Source organism: Podarcis pityusensis (genome assembly GCF_964106645.2).
Source record: "Podarcis pityusensis genome assembly, chromosome: 7".
NCBI classification, from domain to species: domain Eukaryota; kingdom Metazoa; phylum Chordata; class Lepidosauria; order Squamata; family Lacertidae; genus Podarcis; species Podarcis pityusensis.
This window is the reverse complement of record NC_138031.1, coordinates 47,296,758-47,316,340: the sequence shown is the minus strand read 5'-3', so window position 1 is coordinate 47,316,340 and position 19,583 is coordinate 47,296,758. Positions and strand designations below refer to the sequence as shown.

The 19,583-nt window shown below is 39.7% G+C and overlaps 1 long non-coding RNA gene across 1 annotated transcript in view; it reads right to left on the bottom strand.

The window, feature by feature from the left end:
* Positions 1–2,996: 2,996 nt before the first annotated feature.
* Positions 2,997–19,583, bottom strand: part of LOC308481115 — a 36,364-nt gene continuing 19,777 nt past the window's right edge. Inside the window, exon 3 of the long non-coding RNA XR_013988461.1 lies at positions 2,997–3,271. This is a non-coding gene — a long non-coding RNA (uncharacterized lncRNA). The remainder of the gene's footprint in view (positions 3,272–19,583) is intronic.

Genomic DNA, 19,583 nt, shown 5'->3' with positions numbered 1-19,583 from the left:
GAGCCATAGTGTAGGACGTCCCTGATTTTATTATTCTTAAAGCAGAAACGTGTTGATGACGGGTTCCCCCAACGCCATTTTTTGGGATCAGAAATACTGCACTTCCCCCAGACTCTGCTATTGGAAACTCAGCAGAAGAACACTGGCTACTCTGCTGAAGGCCGAGTGCTCTGATCCTGGTTCTCCCACATCTTATCTAGTGTGCCCTCAAGATCTTTTGGACTAGTCTTCATGGCTGGGAAATTATGGGAGCTGCAGTCAAAAGCATTTGAAGACACCAGGTTGGGACGTGCTGGACTAAAGACCCAATGTGTAAACCAGCTGTGTCTAGGGAAGGAGGTGAAACTAGATTAAATTTCCATTTAAAAGCAAATCTATCGATTTCACACTTTCTGAAGCAAAATGAGAACTGAAATAGATCCATCCTTCAAAAGGTGCACTTCTCCAAATTTTGCAGTGCAGTTCTCCTGCCAAGTAGTGTGTACAGAAATGCTCGTAGCAGGGTAAGATGTGCATAGGAATGCATATAATAGTGAGAACAATATCAACAATGCATTACATTGGAGGAATTGTTTTGCAAAAATGTGTCTATTAGGCAACGTTACATCCTAAAATGTGCTTATTAAGAAAAAGTCACACTAAAATGCTGATGAATTTTAATGAGGATGTGTTGCTGCAGAAATGTGGAGAACCGAATTTAAGATTGGAAAAATAAGAAACTGAGAGAACTGAAATTGACAGCTCCATCCATCCCTAGCTGTGTAGGGAATCAAGCCTATCTTGAAGTCCTTGGCTCTAATTCCAGATGTGCTGTGGTTGGCTGTGCTTACTCAGATGTGGTTGCGGCCCCAAAACACAATGCATTTACTAAGGAAACAATCTACTGTGTATATATGTATGTGTTTATGTGTGTGTTTTTCTATTTTATTATTGAGTTATTTAAGCATTGATCCCTTGTACTGAAGACAGATCCCAGGACAACATTCTTAGGATGTAGTTGGGATGTACAGGCATTAAGACCTGAGAAAGCATGTTGCTGTCACATAATTAGATATGTTGTATTATTAGTTACATTTGGATAACAGATCTTTAAATAAAATTTATATTTTGCAAATCATTGAAACTTTTCTGTTAATACATGCATTTACTAAAGACTCTGTTTTAAGACCTTGCATTCTCCCAGTTGGCTGCAAAAACAGGTGCCACGCTGCATGGTTTATGGGCGGTCAGGAACTGTGCAAGAAAATGTTGGCTGCAAATGGGGAAAATATTTGACTGCAATGGTGGTAGGATGTTTATCTTCAATCTGAGCTATGCAACACAGATGCTATAATTGTGAAGCAATTAACATACAGACCTAGCCACTCACTTATTTCATTATACTTTCAGCAAATGATATATTTCTTGATGAATTAATTCCAACATCCAATTCCCAATTCATTTCAGCCTATCAGCAGAAAAGTCAAATGATATGCAATTTATATTTTGATCTCCCACCTTCTAATAATAATGTTCACCTTTGCAGTCAATTTACTTTGCTACGGGATGCATGATTTATGTTCATGATCATATGGATTTGTTATCTCCTACATTCTGTAATTGTCATGAAGGCCAGAGAAAGATGGGAGTGAAGAACAAATAAAAATTCACGACAACAAGAGAGGTTACAAAAGCCCTAGGAGCATTGTTATGAGTTGTGGCTGTATGCTGGATCCAGCATGAATTGAATTCCTGGAATAGCCAGGCGAGCTTCTTGGTGAGGTAATGACCCTCACCTTACCAGGTGAAGTAATGATTGCAGGGTTTTTTTACTAGATGACCTTGGGGTTCCTTCTAACTCTGAGTCTAAGTATGGGCCATTATGGTAACAAATGAAGTGGTTGTGTGCCGCTCATTGATAGTTAGAAAGCCATAGACCAGAGTTGAGAGTTGAGTTATGTGAGCTAGAAGGTAGAAGCAAAGCTGCAGGCTGGGAAGCCAGAGAGAGAGTGCCATGCCTGATTTCTGCTTGAATCCAAGGCTGCGGCTATGGGAGAAGCAAGACCCTTTCGGGATTCTAATGCTGTGAGCCCCTCCATCGGAGACTCAAATTGTATATATGTATCAATAAACCATATATCATATAGACACCACAGTCTTCACTGTGCCTTGTTCCAAAAGAAACATGAACCCTGGGTAAGCACCCTGGAATCTCTCACTGCACAGAGATTGGGGTGATATGCAATATAAATGTATAGCATTTGAAGGCTTTATCTGTTCACTGCTTTTCCGGAACAAGTTACACCATTCTAAACCATTGTATCCAATAACTAAAACCGTAATTAAGATTCACTATGAGAACCTATTGTGATCTGAGAGGGATGATACTTGGACAGCCTTTGGACATGCCAGACAAGATTGATGGAGAAAACGTTTTAATTCCCTAGAGCATCCTGAGCCTTGTTCAAAGAGCAGATCATGTTTCATCTAAGGAAAAAGGAAAGCATGTTACAGATTGAGAATTTATTTCATATAACCCCTTTAATTTGTTGGAGATCTGAGTTCTAATAGTAGAAGCTATCTTACACTATCAAAGAAAAGGATTTATCAGATACCAATAGCATGGAACATTTCGCTCGGCTTCAAATCATTCTTTTGTTTATTTCCTAATATTGAAGATTTATAGCTTTTGTTACCAAAGTGCAATTCACTGTAGTCTTGGTGTCAGTGTGAAGACCACTGCTTTGGATCAAGGATGTTTGTCTTCCACAATTGTACAGATAACCCTTTATAGCAGATCAGTAAATCCAAAGGATACTTGAAAGAAAACCTCCAATTCACACACTACTTTGTACATGGTGGCTTTGAAGTGATGCATGTTGCTGCTAAGCGCATGATGAAATTCTTGGCTGTTTGTTTTACTGTACAACTAAATTGCTTTTCAGAACCAAAATAAATGGGAATGCAGGGAATGGTTTTACCATGCATCTAGCGACAATGCTTGTGTACTTGGTCTGCACAGTATATTTTAAACAAGGCAGGATAAGGCAGGACTATAACACACATTCACTGCTCTGCAAAGCAGTTTTCTAGCCACCGCAGCAGGCAGGAGGAAGATACATGATATGGCTTTTGAACACCATCTTATGGACCCTATAGCCATATAGATCAAGACTGAGAGTGCTTTATATGGTGATGCACTTCCAAGGAACAGTACACATCTCAGATTGGAACTCTGGAAGTGGTTTCCCATAAGGAGTGTTCACCCATTCGATGAATGTAGTCGGTGTGCCTGTGAACACAAATGGCTGAGCAGTAAACTGATGCAGTTAGTTGCATTTATCATTCAACAAGTGTATGATCAGTGTGCAATAGTTGAGCTGTACAAATGAAGTGTATACTCATTCACGCAAACACTTGCACACAGCTTGCGCCTGTGCTCGGCGTGTGAATAAGCCTATAGAAAAAGCTGGAAGTGGAAAAGCTTGAGACTTCCTTTCAAGGCGTGCTTGAAACTGTGCAGCACTGTAGCCTGTTGCAAGCAGTGCGGTAATAATGGTTAATTACCCAAGGATGTAATTGCCCTGCTCTTGCATACCTCCCATGTAATTCACAATGTTGTTCCATTTCATCCATTTTTTGTGAATTATTGAGCCTATCTCACTTTGTGGCTCTTATTTTTCATAATTTTGATGGTCTTTAATTCCACGGTGCTGAGAAAAAATTCATTACTCAACTGAGAATTTTTGAAAATTGCCAGAAGCAATAGCAATAGTCACTGTTTGTTTGTTTGTTTGTTTAGTAAATGACTGAGCCATTACTTAGAATGACAGGATGAGTTGGTGAACAAAGAATGCCCCCAGTGTGTTTGTGTCGGAAGTGATGTAGACAGCTCAGTTCATTTCAGCTAGCCAACTTTGGAAAGAAAATTACAAGTTTAAAGTGAAACTAATATAGTAGGATTTATTAGTATGTGAAAAGTTTTTCAAATAATTATTTCAAAAACATTTGCATCAGTTTTGGGAAAGGACAGTTTTCAAAGGATATACTCTGCCCAGCAGGGATAGGGCCAAAGTATTATTCCCCAGCCCACCCCCAAGCTGCTACAATTTGGTTTGTCATGGGAAAGCCATTGTTCAGCTTTTATCTGTTCAATTTATTAATCCAATGTGAGCCCCCACAGTGCTGTTGGTGGAGAAGGCAGGAGCTTTCCCGTGATATTGTACCACATGCATGGACTGATGTAGTTCAAATGTTTAAACATTCATTCTGAAAAATATTAAATCCATTTTTTCCCTGAATATATGTTCAAAATTTGAACATTTTCCATGCAAAAACTGTTTGCCAAATTTCCTGTTCTGCATTTCTCTGCCTTAACCTATGTTGCAGATGGGCGTAAGGAGACATTTCAGTGGAAGCTTCTTACTTCAGTGCTTGGTAAAACTAATAAAACTAATAACCACCTCCACAGAGAAATTCTAGTTGATCATTAACCAGAGATTTGTTGCCTTGGATACAGAGTCAGGTAGATTTCCTAGATTTTTTTTTTTAAAAAAAAGCCTAATATTTGATTTCAGTGCTCTGAAAACAGAAGCAACATAGTTTCTATGAGAAAAGCTTTCAGTGATAATAGCTTAATTGCTGTAGAAAACATCAAGGGAAAATTAACAAAGATTCATGTGTGTGTATGATTGTGGTGGGACAATGTTAAATAAATATACTGAATATCGACCTTATACAAAAAATAATATAATTTCCAAGCTGTTGTAAGAAATCAGTACTTCAAAACTTTCAGAATTGTGCCAGCAGATAAAATATGTGGTTAGGCTGTCTATATAAAATCACTAAATTGAGAACATTTTTTTCTTGTTTTTGGCAAGGATGGGGAATTCTTAGAGGTATTACAAATCTGTGTTCTGATATGGGAGAAATGTGTCTTATTGCAGCTGGGGTAGATGAAGGTGTCTGGTTGTGTTGCTACAGATGCAAAGGTAAAGGACCCCTGGGTGGTTAAGTCTAGTCAAAGGCAACTATGGGGTTGCGGCGCTCATTTCACTTTCAGGCTGAGGGAGCCAGCGTTTGTCCGCAGCTTTCCAGGTCATGTGGCCAGCATGACTAAACTGCTTCATTCTGTTCACCTTCCAGTGGTCATGTCTCCTCTGGTCACTGCTATCTACACTCTTCACCTCCTATTTTTCAGCTTCTTACAGGTGAGCAGGAGGCATTATTACAATTCACTGATACACCCCAGCCAGGCAAAAGCCTTCAAGGAGAGTAGTGCGCAGGAGTGGTGAGGGTTGTTGTTTTAGGAGATGATCTGGGTAGAGTATTGGGGGCCAAACAGAGGGGCTTGGGCGGCCTAAGGCTCCCCCCCCCACTCAGAAGGTAGTGGCAGCAGCAAGTATCTTAAAGGAAGCCGGATCTCAGCTGAGTATTGGAGGGGCTCAGCAAGTGACCATCCAATGACAGGTCCTTTTAATGGAGTCCAGGATGATCACAGGACCTTTTCATACAACTGACAACCTTCCTTTTCTTGGAAGTCTAACACAACTGTATGCAGGGAGGTTCTCTATTGATGTTCTAATGAATGTGTCTAGGCAGGAATGCAGCCCCTCCAAGTGACCCTATTTTCCAGGGACGCCCCTGATTTAGATAAGCCGTCCCAGTTTCTGACTTGATCCCAGAATGTCCTGCTTTTCCTTAGGATGTCCCTATTTTCACTGGAGAAATGTGGGAGGGTATCCAGCACCTGAGCTGCCTGAAGGCAATCCTGTGTAGGACAGTTTTTAAAAAAATGTTTAATGTTTTATTATGTTTTTAGATATGTTGTAAGCTGCCCAGAATGCTGGGGCAACCCAGTAAGATGTATGGGGTATACGGTAAATAGTAAAATTATCATTATGGAATGGGACATTCTTATTTTCATCAGAAAAATGTTGGAGGGTATGGGAACACAGCCTGTTGCCACAATTCTGCTGTTCCCCATGCATGCTAATTTTACCTGTGTTGAACAAAGGGGATCTGTAATAATTTTAAAATGCTGTCAGGCCACATGCAAAAGTAACGTTTGTTAGCATATTTTTACCATTATACTAGCTGATCTGGAAAAAAGTATTATCACAGGGAAAGTGCATGCAGTTCAGCACTTTTGAGATGTATTTTAAACAATAACACACTGACTCAAAGAAGATCTCCAACAAAAGAAATTGATTAGGCTTGCTAGCCCTTTCATTATAGCCAAAAGACTGTCAAATTACTTCTTTTCAAAATGTAAAGTTTCCCCATTCTTCATTATTTTGTGCAATATCTAATTTTGCTCTTCAGTTTGCTGAAATTCTCTCTTTCTCTCTCCTCTTTCTCTTTCTCACACACATAAAGAAGAGAAAAGGTGTTCAGGAACAGAGATCCTATTTAATTGCTGTCAGTGTTCTGAGCAGTATGTAATTGCTGTTAGGAAAGAAGAAAGCAGTCTCCAGTAACACATGGTACCACTGCTTTTTCTCCTGAGATGACTGACGAGTGTTATAATCTTGCGACTTTTTCTTAGAAAAGAGGATCATCGTAAAGCCCTGCTATGTTAAAGAATATTCGGTGATCAGTATCAGAGTATTTTATTGTATGAGTTACATCTAATAGGCTTATACTAGCATGATTTCACTGTATGAACTAGATCTACCAGGTTTATACTAGTATGCATATTATGTTGTGGTCCAGAGGCAGGAATTATTTAGTTTTCAGTTCTGCAAAGGAGCTCATGTTCACCCACATGTGGCCATCCATTTATGTAGATCTAAGTTCAAATCCTGGCTTACCTAATTATATCTCACTGGAGATGAGTGTCAAATATAAGGCATGAAGCCTTATCATGGCCTTTAGGGGTCTCCAATGAATCCTAGAAAACTGTATTGCTCCATATAAATTACTGGACTGAATTACTGAGCATCAATTGGTGGTTGCAAGCATGCAGTAAGGTAGATATTTGGGTCAGCAGGATAGGTGGATGAGGGGTATGGAGAATTTCACAATAACTGAACTTTAATGCGAGCTCTGCACTGTTCGCTCGTACACAGTGTGAGCCAATAGTATTTCATGTGAGTGCTAGCACTATTTAATTTAAATTTAAATATTTAATTTATATGTTTAAAAACAGCACAAGCAACATTTTTGAGCCACAGCCATTAAACTGATACTCTGTTAATTGCCATTGTTTTGGAGTTATACTGCTATATGAAGTGCTGAAATGTGTATTCCCTTTAACTCAATTTTATTGAGGTGATGATAGTTGGCATTAACATTCATTGCTATTTTTTTTCATCTTTTATCTCCTCTCCATTACACAAAGGTGGGTAAATGCTTAATGGTACTAGCAGCTTTGCAAATATAGGGAAATGTATTTTAAAATAAAGGACTAAGCAGCAGTACAGTGCATAGATTCAAGAGTACAAACCATACCCTGCTTTGGTCATGTTCCATTGCACTAAACATGTATTTGTTGCATGAAAATCATGCACACACACATACATAATTCATCATCCAGTAGAAAATGGCAGTGGCACTGCTTCTCTTAATAGCTGATAATAAGAATAATATCAGTTATGTCCTTTCCTGTGTTCTGTAAATTTCACTACTGCACAATGCTTAAGAAAAAATTCAGTGCCCTGAGCAACAGTTGTTCATTCACAGAGCCAGGTACTTTGTGTCCTTGCTTTCATATCATGCTGTGTCCCACTCACATATACATGGCATAATTCAAAATACATTAGTTACATTTAAAATACTACAGCTTTTCCTGCAATTTTAAGCAAAGGCCTTTGCCAACTTTGTTACTGCATGTGGCCATTCTTGGCTTTGCAAGAAGGTGGGAATGAGAGAGTGGGGAGGATTATTGGATTGTTGTTCTTTGCTATGTTGTAATGTCCCTCACCCCTTACCTGCTGGAGGAGGGGATATCTTGCTGCCTAATGTCTGCACCATTCGCACACAGACAATGGTTTTAAGTCTTTTGTTTCTTTCCTGTTCCCTGAGGAAATCAGGTGCACAGCAGACCTGTAGTGCTAGTGACAGAGGTTCCACAACTCCTGAAGTTAATATATAGAATTCTGTCTCCATGCCCACCAAATCAACTAATATTTTAATGAACCATTTTATAAAATTTGATATTTCTATGTCTTGTTACGATAAAATACATCTAATGCTTTGTCCTGTCCTGTCCCACCCCCACCCCCCACTTTCTTTGAGCAGCATCTTCTTTCAACAACATACAAGGATCACATATTATCAATTAAACTCATTGATGGACAAATTACAACACCCCTGGAGGCATCCAAATGGCTGCTTGATAATGGGAAATCAATAACAGTAGCAGTACTGTCAAGTGTGATATTGACTACTAAGCGACAACTGCAACACCTGTTAGGAGAATAAAAAACAGTAGTTTTGTGTGTGTTTTTTGCAAACTGCCAGCCATGGGCTCAGTGCTGGATTTACGTATAAGCTAAACAAGTTATAGCTTAAGGCCCCACTCTCTTGGGGCCCCCAAAACAATTTAAAGGGGAAAAAAACCTGGATGTACATTTCCAAAATGTAAGATAAAAACAAAGTAAAACCTACATACAGCAAACAGTGTTGTGTTGTGTAGATCCATAAATTACCATATAGCATATATTCAACACAAAAACAGTGACAATTTGTTGTTGACAAAGGACAGCTGGACATATAAAGTGCCCCATTACCTTCAGCAGCTTAGGGTCTCATCAAACCTAAATCCGCCCCTGCCTGGGCTTGGATCAAGCAATCTAATGAAATGTGAATTGCAACAGACCAAATTTGAGTTAAGAAAATGTGATTCAAAAGACAATCAGGTACAGAACAGTGAATCTCATCCCTAGTAAGGGAGGGAACTGATTTAGCAATCATATGTGGGAAAGGAGTTTAGATGCCAAGGTTTATAATCTGGAATCATTTCCCATACATATTCTAAGTTTATGCTGGAAATGTTTAAGAACAGAAAATTTGTCATACTTATGAACATTTTTCAGATTTTAGTGTTTCACCAAGATGGCATTCATGATTTGATATGGAATCAAAATTTTGCAGTGGAAAAAGTATGGATGTGTCCCACTTTTGAGTCTCCAATCCACTTCTGCTACAGATCCTAGTTGAGGTAGACCCATTAAAAGTTCTCTGCAGAGAAATCCTAAGAGCGACTGGCCAGGAGGGGAGCAGTAGCTCCTGTGAGGTATCTGCAGCTCTGCCAGCTCCTGCTGTTCTGGGCAGAAGATGGGGAGCTGGGTTTGTTTTGTGTTTTGTTTTACTTGTCTCTGTCTTGAATATGGACCATCTTAGGATCCAACTAATCCATGGACAGCCCTTCCCTGTAATACTCCACTTGGGGCTCTATGCTGGTTTACACTGGTGGAACACACTGCTGACAATTGCTTCTTAAATACCAGTGCTTTTGACAGGTGCAGAAGATTACCATTTCTGGGTAATCTTCAAAGAGATTTGCCACAGGGATCATGCATACTCTCTAAGTGGGCAATCCTGCTCCTTATCTCTCCCTCCCCAAGCTACATTCAGGGTTGTTATAGCTTGTTCGGTCTGTGCTGGTTTAGAGGTAAGCTTCTTTATAATTGTGCATGATGAGAAGGGCTGGGACTTGGTGACAGTGAACATGCTTTGCATGTAAAAGGTCTGAAGTTGAACCCCTGGCATCTCTGCGTAGAGTCCCTGTTTGAAACCCTGGAGAGTCACTGATGATAATACTGAACTAATGGACCAATGCAATGATCTGACTTGGTGTAAGACAGCTTTTGTTCTGCCCCCACAGGGTTCAGTTATTTAGTGACAGCAAATCTGTGTTTTAGTATTGGGTAGAAGAAATAATAATGGTGCTCCTTTAAGAAGTGCCCTTCCCGTTTCCAGACCTCCAGGCAGACTGGGAAATGAAGGCTCAATAATATTCTAGTTTCTATTGTCTCTGCCTAGAGTGGGGAAAACCTCCCTCTCTCCTTTGTAGCCTAGTTCTGTTTTAGTTCTTGCAAGCCCAGGAAGAAGAGTAAATTCACTTCCGGGGGCGGCGCGAACGGCAATGGCGGTCCTCTTCTGAACGGGAGAGGAGGCTCCGCAGACAACGGGTCGTCCGCTACGGCGAAGCGGAGACCCATTTCGGAAAACCCCAGGCAGCAAGAGCCTGGGGTCTTGAGGCTCGGTGGGCGCCTTGAGCGACCCTCCAAGCGCTAAAGGAACCCCGTAAGGGGCTCCGGAGCGTGGAGGGGGGTTGCGGCGCTGAGAGCTGCTTCACAGTCTGTGGAGCGAAGCCGCGCTGCTGCTGCCGGTGAGCGCTGATCCCTTTTCCTGTCAAATTACGGATCCGGACGAAAAGCAACTTATTCGTGAGTAAAAGACTGAATCACTTGAAATTAGAGACTTTAAAGGAAAAATCTAAATTGGCTTGAACTTGGCTGAAAGCGGAGAGACGTGGAAACAGGAAGTCCGTCTTCCGCAGCCATTGAACTTGAAAAAAGCAATCAGCTGGAGGAGTGGAGGCTGAAAGAAAGAGATTCTAAACTTTACAGATCTAAGCATCTATTGAACTTGCAATTTAAAGTAAAGACTTTAAGCTAAAGATTTGGGATTATTACTTGCACTTGACTTTCCTCCTTTTATTGGATTACAAATTAGAAGGTGAAACCCAGAGTCAGGAGCTGCCTGAGCATTAAGAGATTGAGCTGTCAGTACTGCAGATTTGGATACTGTATATTGGAACTTGCAACAATCTGAGGGTATTGAGACCTTTTAAATTTGAAACATTCTTTTTGGAGATAAATAAGCACTGTCTGTAACAAAGTGACCATTTATAAACTCTGCTAAACATTTGTATCTGAAGGTTCTTGGACATTAAATTAGACTCTGAAAGACATTTTAAGCTCCCTCTAGAGGATTGGACTAAAACAGTGACTTTACATGTACATTTACTTTCGATTCCCTTGTTGTTTGCTTGCTCTGGGCCTTTCCATTCCCATGGGAATAACTCAGTGTGACCTTGACTGACAGATAACGTTGGAATGAGTGGCACAAGAAAAAGAGGGAGAGTTAGACAAACAACTTTAACAACTCTAACCTCAGCCTCGCAGACACGTAGATCATCTGTACCTACTTTGCCCTCAGAAGTAGAAGTTGAAGAAGTTGCCTTGTCACAGGCAAAAGAGGGAGAGGGTGAAGCAGAGCAGTTACAATTGGAAGATATGGCCTCAGGAGTATCTGTTTCTGTTCTAGACAAAATTTTTGAAAAATTGGAAGCTTTGGACAAGAAAGTAGATGTACAATCAGCAAAGATTGACAAAAATACAGAATGTCTAAATAAACTAACCATACAAGTGGTACAGAATACACAAGCAATTGGACAGTTAACGGAGGCCTCAGCAGAAAATCGGAAATTGGCTGAGGATACCAGACAAAAATTGGAAAATTTAGAGCAAGAGGTAAGACCACTCACTAAACAAGTTGGGGAACATCAGATTTATCTTTCTATGATAGAACTGCGAAATCGTGAGAATAATTTGAGGATTAGATCATTACAAGAGGCAGAAGAAGGAAATCTAACTGAGTTTTTGACCAAAGAATTCTCCAAGTTCTGGAATTTGGAAGAAAAGGACTTTAAAATTGTGTCAGCTTTCAGACTTGGAAGATTCATAAAGAAGGAGAGGCCCAGAGACTGTTTGATAACATTGAGATCAAAGGAGGAAAGGGATAAGATTTTGGGCCTACACTACGGAAAGTCACTGGAGGTTTTGGATAGAAGAATTGAAATTTATAAAGATATCCCAAGACAACTGCTGGACCTTAGAGCCGCCTATTCTGAACTTGCCAAACTACTAAGGAGCAACGCAATTCCATTCAGGTGGGAATTTCCCCAAGGAATATCTTTTACCTTTAGAGGGAGAAAGGTCAAAGTTAGAACATTGGAAGAGAGAGACAAATTTTTGGCTACATACGGAGAGGATCTTCAAAAAGGAATTGAACTACCTTCTGGGCCTGGGGCAACGCCAGCATCAACACCAGCACCCGGGGAACCTGAAGATTCAGAGAAGATACCACCCCTGGAGAAATAACCAGATTGATCCAGGATGTCTCTGCAACTGCTGAGTTGGAATATTAATGGTTGTAACATTCCGGAAAAAAGGAAGAAAATATTTCACATATTAAAAAAAGAACAATTGGACATTATCTGTTTACAAGAAACACATGTGACGAGGCTCCACAGAAAAGTGTTAATAAATAAAAGATTGGGCCAGGAATTTGTATCGTCGGACAAAGTTAAGAAGAGAGGCGTGGTGATATATGCAAAAGAGAGCCTGTCACCTAAATTCCTATTTAAAGATGAACATGGAAGAATTTTGGCTATTGAGATACAATATCAAGGAGAGAAACTGTTGATATTAGGAATCTATGCACCTAATGAAGGGAAATCGGAATTTTACAAGAAGCTGCAGGAGACAATGCTGGACTATCTGGATTACAACAACATCATAATGATGGGAGATATGAATGGGGTCGTATCAACTAACATGGACAAGTCACAAAGTCAAAATGTTACAAAAGACGGCAGACTACCTAAAACCTTTTTTGAAATGACTGACAATATGGATTTGATTGACATTTGGAGGACAAAGAACCCACTAGGAAGAGAGGGAACATTCTTTTCTGAAGCCCAACTGACCTGGACAAGAATCGACCAAATATGGATTTCTAGAGGCCTGGCACCTAAGGTCAGAAAAGTGGAAATCTGCCCAAAGACCTGTTCCGACCATAATGCAGTAAAGATGGATATGACACTATTACCAACTGGATCCTTTAGATGGAAGATGAATGACAATTTGTTCAGAGATCAGGAAATTACCAAGAAGGCCCAAAAAGTTTTGAAGGACTACTTTGAGATAAATATGAATAATATGGTGGAAAAAAGAATAATCTGGGACGCAAGTAAAGCTGTAATGAGGGGATTCTTGATACAACAGAATGCAGTAAAGAAAAGAACACAAAATGAGAAAAAAGATAAGATCTTGGATAAAATAAAAGAATTAGAGAAGAAATTAAGAGTGAATCCGAAGTCACAGCCAACTCTGAGAGAAATTAAACTTTATCAAACACAATATTCTAAATTGATAAATCAGGAAATTGAATGGAAGGTTAAATTAATGAAACAAAAAACGTTTGAGTCGGCGAATAAATGTGGAAAACTGCTAGCTTGGCAGTTGAAGAGAAGACAAAGATTAAATACTGTTACAAACTTAGAGGTTGATGGAAAAAACATTCAGAATCCAGTGGACATCAGAAAGTGTTTCCAGAGATATTTCAAAAAATTATACACCCAAGGGCCGCAAGACGATGTTGAGATTAAACAATTTTTGGCAAAAAACGGACTATCTAAATTGTCACAAGAAAATAGGACAATCCTGAATTCTAAAATAACACGACAGGAGATTGAACAAGCCATCCAGAACATGCAACTCGGCAAATCTCCAGGACCAGATGGGCTGACCTCCAAGTACTATAAGACATTAAAAGACTATTTGATACAACCCTTGATGGAGGTCAGCAATGAAATTATGGAGGGGAAGAGGGCACCGGAGTCGTGGAAGGAAGCGTTCATCACATTAATACCAAAGTCGGAAGCTGAAAAGACACAACTTAAGAACTACCGTCCCATCTCTCTTTTAAATGTGGATTACAAAATATTTGCAGACATTTTGGCAAATAGATTTAAAAAAGTTTTAAATGAAGTAATTCATAAGGACCAGGCCGGCTTTCTCCCAGGTAGACATCTGTTTGCTAATACAAGGAACATTATTGACATTTTGGAACTTTTGCAAACAGATATAAATACAAAAGCAGTTTTAATTTTTATAGACGCGGAGAAGGCCTTTGACAATATCTCCTGGAAATTTATGATGGGAAATTTAAAAGAGATGGGAGTGGGACGGGGTTTTGAGAATGGGATTGAGGCGATATATTCAGAACAGAAAGCTAAATTGATAGTTAATAATGTGGTTACAGAAGAGTTCAAAATTGAAAAAGGGACACGACAAGGTTGCCCTATTTCCCCTTTGTTATTCATTTCGGTTCTGGAAGTGCTATTGAACATGATTAGAGGGGATCGGTTGGTGGAAGGAATTCAGGTCGGTCAGAAACAATATAAATTAAAAGCTTTCGCAGATGACCTGGTTTTGACCTTGCAGAAGCCAGAGCCCAGTACGAAAAGAGTATTACAACTGATTAATGACTTTGGTCGGGTGGCTGGATTTAAACTAAATAAACAGAAAACTAAGGTTTTGGGGAAAAATTTGACTGATACAGAGTCAGAACGGTTTCAGAATGAGACGGAACTTAATGTGGTTAAAAAAGTAAAATACCTAGGGGTAAACATAACAGTAAAAAATCTAAGTCTATTTAAGGACAATTATGAAAAATGCTGGACAGAAATTAAGAGAGACTTAGACAGTTGGTCAAAATTGAAACTTTCTTTGTTAGGCCGAATTGCTGCTATTAAGATGAATGTATTGCCAAGGATGTTGTTTTTATTTCAAACACTTCAGGTTTTGGACAAAACAGAGTGCTTTCAGAAGTGGCAGAGAGACATTTCTAAGTTTGTCTGGCAGGGCAAAAAGCCCAGAATTAAGTTTAAGATATTAACCGATGCAAAACAAAGAGGGGGCTTTGCCCTGCCAGACTTAAAGTTGTATTATGAAGCCGCAGCGTTCTGCTGGCTAAAAGACTGGCTACTTCTTGAAGACACTGATGTGTTAGATTTGGAAGGGTTTAACAACGCTTTTGGATGGCATGCATATTTATGGTATGACAAGGTTAAAGCAAATAAGGCCTTTAAGAACCATATTGTCAGAAAATCACTGTTTAATGTCTGGACAAAATATAAAGACTTGCTGGAAAATAAAACACCAAGGTGGCTTTCACCTCTGGAAGCTAAGGCCCGAAAAAGACCCAATATGGAGGCTAAATGGCCAAAATATTGGGAAATACTAGAAAAGGATGGAGACAATTGGAAATTGCAGAGTTTGGAGAAAATGAAAGACAAAGTGCGAGATTGGTTACATTACGCTCAGATTAAAGAAGTTTTTAAAAATGATAAGAAACTAGGGTTCCAGGTGGAGAAATCGAAATTAGAAACAGAATTGTTAGAACCAAAGATTAAGGTACTTTCAAGGATGTATAACTTGCTGTTGAAATGGAATACACAAGATGAAACGGTTAAATCGGCTATGATAAGGTGGGCACAGGACATTGGGCATAATATCATGTTTGAGGACTGGGAGAGGTTGTGGAGTAATGGATTGAAATTTACTGCATGTAACGTTCTGAAAGAAAATGTAATGAAAATGATTTATAGATGGTATATGACCCCAGTCAAACTTGCCAAAATTTACCACCTGTCTGATAATAAGTGTTGGAAATGTAAAGAGTGTGAGGGAACGTTCTTCCACCTCTGGTGGACTTGCCCTAAAGTGAAGGCGTTCTGGGAAATGATTTATAATGAATTGAAAAAGGTATTTAAATATACCTTCACTAAGAAACCAGAGGCTTTCCTTTTGGGTATTGTCGGCCAAGGGGTGGCAAAGAAGGACCAGACATTTTTTATGTATGCAACAACAGCAGCAAGGATACTTCTCGCAAAATACTGGAAAACTCAAGATCTACCCACACTGGAAGAATGGCAGATGCAACTGATAGACTACATGGAACTGGCTGAAATGACCGGCAGAATTCGTGACCTGGGAGAAGAGAGGATTGAGGAGGATTGGAAGAAATTTAAGAATTATTTACAAAAGCATTGTAATTTGAGTGAATGCTAAATAAGATGCTAGACTAAAATAACTGAGCACCACTAAATTTAGAAGTTTTTAAGAAAATAAGTAAGACTGTGAAAATTTAGCTCCTTTCGAGAATTATAAGATTATGAAATATAGAAGGGATATAAGAATTTAAATAAGATGATAAATTGCTGACAAAATGTTACAACGATGAAAGTGGGAGCGGGAGATGTGAGGAAGTCCAAAGAAAATATGAAACTATGTTAAGACAAATGTTATATTGTTTATTATGTTTACTTTTATTGTAAAACCCAATAAATTACTTTAAAAAAAAAAAAAGGAAGAAGAGTAAATTCACTCATTCCTACAGAAGTTCATAAAGAGCCTCCTAACCACATTCACTCAGAGCCAAAAGTACAGCCTACTGGAATGTGAGTAAACGTGCCTTGTGAACTTCAATAAAATACATGTTTGAGAGTTTTGTGGTGTTTTGTTTATAGTTATCCAGACTGAGGGAAATCTCAGGATGGAACAGCTTCCAAGGCTGACACCTGGTTCCCCACATCAGGTTCAGGCAATACTTTGCAACATAGATCTTGGAATGTGTCTGGGGTTAATTCCTGGTCTTATCAAACTGTTCTGGGGAAAATACAGCCATTATAGCTAGGTAATAACGCATTTCTTTTCATTACCCTTGACATTCAAATTTCTCATGACTAGAATACTCTGAGAATACATTGTTGACCTTGATTACCATCATACCAAGTACCTGACATTTGCAGAGTTTATTATTCACTTCCTATGCTGGATTTGAGGTGTTTTGTGCTAACGGTGAATAATGTAGAGAAACATTCAACAATTGTACACTACTGGATAAACAGATGACCTTCAAGTTGAGACTCATTCAGCTTCAGCAGGAGTTTATAGACCGTCCTCTTCTCTAGCAGTACTGTTACAGGAAACTATTTTTCCCTTTCTCACTTCAGTCAGCAAAATGGCTGTTACAAATCCTTGTGGGGGAGATACAGTATTAGCTACAGAGGCACTCTATCGTTTTCAGTGCCGCCGATTTGGGAACTTAAGTTGCTGCCCGTGGAATAGCTTTTCGGCCACCTATTTAGCATCAAAGATCTTGGTCTTTTCCCAGCTGGAAGGGAAAGTCTGACTCTTCCAGCTATTTACTCTACTCTGACTGTCTTCAAGTTACACACAATGGTCCCGGTGTCTCCATGTCTCTCAAACTGAGAGTCAAAGTGAAGGATCAGACAGAAGTCATCCAGACCCAGCCTGAGAGGTAAAATTCTTGGCCTGTAGAACTCTGATGCATTCCCTTGCCTTCATCTTCAGCAGGCCAGGACCTGGAAAGTCATTGCTAAGACTTCACAGGACCCAACCTATTCCTGGGGCTAGTCTGTTTCAGCTGTTCTGAATTTCTGAATTGTAAATTGCTGCAACCCACCCTAGGACCTGCTGGTGAGGGGTGGGTAATAGTGCCACTAGTAATATCAGCAGTGCTATTTGCTAGAAAAAAGAGGTGCCAGAACTCAGCACGAGCACCTCCTTCGTTCTCTTGGAATGGCAATGGTGCCCACCTGAGAGGTGCCAGAACTAAATTCCAGCAAGTTCTGGCTGGGGGGGGGGGACCCACACCCTGAATATCAGTTGAAACAAATGCTAAATTATTGTCAGTTCTTGGGAAAACATGGGAAATAAAATATTGTGTGCACAATTCATACAGGTGAGACTGAAAAAGTATTGAGCCCCATCTAGCCCACCCTTCTGCAGTGACATGGCTCCCTTACTCTGGAAGATGATCCTTAAATGACCTTTTAAAATTGCCATTGAAAATCTTCCAACTTTCGAGGGCAACTTATTCCATTGCCTGTCAGTTTATTTTTACTTCTGAATTGCTGCAGTTTGAAGACATTCCCTCCTGTGCTACCCTGAGAGGGCATTGCATTAATTATTCTTTATCTTCATGACAGCTGATTACATATTTCATAACTTTACCATGTCCTTCTTAATATTTTCTTCTTTAAGTCATACTTTGCTTCGGTTCTTTGCAGTATTTCCTTAAATTATCTGTACAAAGGGCTTTTGGATATCTGCTTTCTACCATATCTATTTCAGATTGTTTCTGAGCTACATAAATTGCACACAGGCTTTAACCTCTTTTTTATATAGCCCTGTTTGGATGTATTAGTCACAGCTAACACCAACGTGTGAGCAGGAAAGGGCACCCTGCTGCCCATGCATATGTTTGAAGGGGGCATATACAGACTTCCTTGTGATCCAGAACTCTGATCAGTCAACATTCCAGAATGCATGGAAACCTGTAGATGAAAAGCCCCCACTTGAGATATTTGTGTTCTTCACATGGGTGCCAGAAAGAGGAGCTACGCCAATGTGGCCCTACTCCCTGTCACATTTTAACCGTGAGTACAATGCCTGAATAGGGTTTATGTGATTCTCGATTCTTGTCTCCTGTGGTCTCCATTCGACTGTACTGAGAAACCTGTCCTACTCCTGCCCCTGCTCTCATGTCCCCAGTCCAAGGATGAAAGATGAGGAAAGGGTAACACAATACATTTCACCATGCAATCCATGGATCTTGGGCTGATCAAAAACAGCCTTCTCCAACCTGGTGCCCTCCAGGTGTGCTGGGCTACAACTCACATCAGCATGGTGATGTTGGCTGGGGGCTGATGAGAGTTGTAGTCCAAAACATCTGGATGGCACTAGGCTGCTGAATACTAGTCAAGAGGATTTGCAAAGAGGTAGTTTAGTTTTGTGAATACTGGAAATAAGGTATGCATTGTTCCATTCCTGTCCTGCTGCTGCAAACATTGACTGTGTAGAAACCCTCACTTTTGTTTTTAAAAGAGATTCATGGAACTGATTAAACATTTTCAACTAGTTTCTTGGAACAGGAAGATTGTTGTTACCTGTGTAGTTTAATGACAGAATTTTATTGTCAGCAGTAAATGAGTTGTGGTCCTGAAATCACATACTAAGGCTGCAGAGGAAACACAATGATATATTTTAAGATTCTAACTGGAGAAGATTTTATTTGGAAAACATGGTGAGAAATATGAAGCCATTTTAAAACAAGTGCTATATGGTGTGGTTTTTTAAAAAAAGTATTATCGAGCATGATAGCTTCTGAAATCAATCTTAGAACAATTTGTGCTCACCTTCTAAACCCCTAAATTGGTTTTCCTCCACATAAGCATTCAAAATTCATTTACTATTTTGGTGAGGAGCTCCCATTTATTTATCCAAGCATAAAGTCAGAATTATATTTACCTAGAATCTTGGAGGAATAAATAGGCCTCAGATAAATATTATTGCTGCTTGGTTATTAATGAAGGTTAACAGATTCAGTGGCTGCCTAAGGTCAAAACGAAATACTAAGAAGGGTCAGGAGGACTTAAATTTTCCCCACATCACATTTCTATTGTTACACATGACCCCCAATCTCTAGCAAGTGGCAGCAAGATTTCAGGGGGATTTTTTAAGCCCAAGGTCCACATTTCCTTCTAAGCAACTCCTAGGGGGTCCACATGCCAGGGCTGGGTGAGGCCAGATGCAAAGTAGGCAGAATGACACATGTATATGTTACCTTTGTACCATAGGTTAGTTTCCACACATACTCAGAGACTCTTCCTCCATCCAGGCATCATTAGAGTCTAAGGAAATATTAAAAACTTAAGGGTAAAGGACCCCTGACACTTAGGTCCAGTCACAAATGACTCTGGGGTTGCGGCACTCATCTTG